The sequence below is a fragment of the Octodon degus genome, unplaced genomic scaffold (genome assembly GCF_000260255.1).
Source record: "Octodon degus isolate 3935 unplaced genomic scaffold, OctDeg1.0 scaffold00004, whole genome shotgun sequence".
In the NCBI taxonomy this organism is placed as follows: Eukaryota; Metazoa; Chordata; class Mammalia; order Rodentia; family Octodontidae; genus Octodon; species Octodon degus.
Window position 1 is genome coordinate 36323050 of NW_004524580.1, and position 937 is coordinate 36323986.

The 937-nt window shown below is 50.7% G+C and overlaps 1 protein-coding gene across 1 annotated transcript in view; it reads left to right on the top strand.

Moving 5' to 3' along the window:
- The window catches only part of Isx (intestine specific homeobox), a 13455-nt gene that overhangs the window by 6195 nt on the left and 6323 nt on the right, over window positions 1–937 (top strand). The window lies entirely within an intron of this gene.

Consider the following 937-nt stretch of genomic DNA (forward strand, 5'->3'; position numbering starts at 1 on the left):
TGGTGGTGGTGGTGGTGGTGGTGGTGGTGGTGGTGGTGGTGGTGATGGTGGTGAAGTCTCCAAAATTCATCATTTAGGCCAGGCCCCATGGACCAACCTGTGGGAGTTGAGAGCAAGTGACTTTTCTTAGACCCCTCGTGTTCCTGGGCATCCACAGATGTCTCTGGTCTTATTTAGCTCCCCCCCCACCATGACCTCATTCAGAGAAACATGGAAGGAATGATGGGAAGAGGATCCCGAGCATGACCGCACCAGTGGATCAGGCCCTGATGCATGACCTGATACCCTCCAAGAAGGCCATGTGCAGTAAGAGAGACAGGCTTGGACCTGAAGTCAGGAGACAAGGCTTGAATGAGGTATAAAATTGTGTGAAGTGTAGTCCATGGAGCCATGCTGTCCACTGAGTCCTCAGTCATACCAACCATGGCCCACAGCCTCATGCAGCAGCACAGCCACAGAATACTTGTCACCATGCTCCATGGAGCAGTTCTACCATGGAGGTTTCTCTCAGACACCTAGAAAATCCTATTCTGATCCCACTTTAGTCTCCCTTCACCAGTGTCCAGCAGACTCACAATTCTCCCCAAAAGAAGGCTTCCAGTAGACATAGGACTGAATTCTGTGTCCATGGGGACCTAGAAGTATGGGGACTATCACCATCTCTGTGTCCACCATCAACATCACCAACCTTCCGACAACCATCACCACCACCCCCATTGCCAACATCATCATCACCCCCATCACTATCACCATCACCACTATCACCCCATCACCACCATCATCACCACTATCGTCACTATCACAACTTTCGCCACCACCACCACTGCCATCACCATCACCACACCATCATCACCATCACTATCACAACCATCAACACCATCACCATACCATCACCATCACCAACATCACCATACCATCACCATCATCAACATCACCA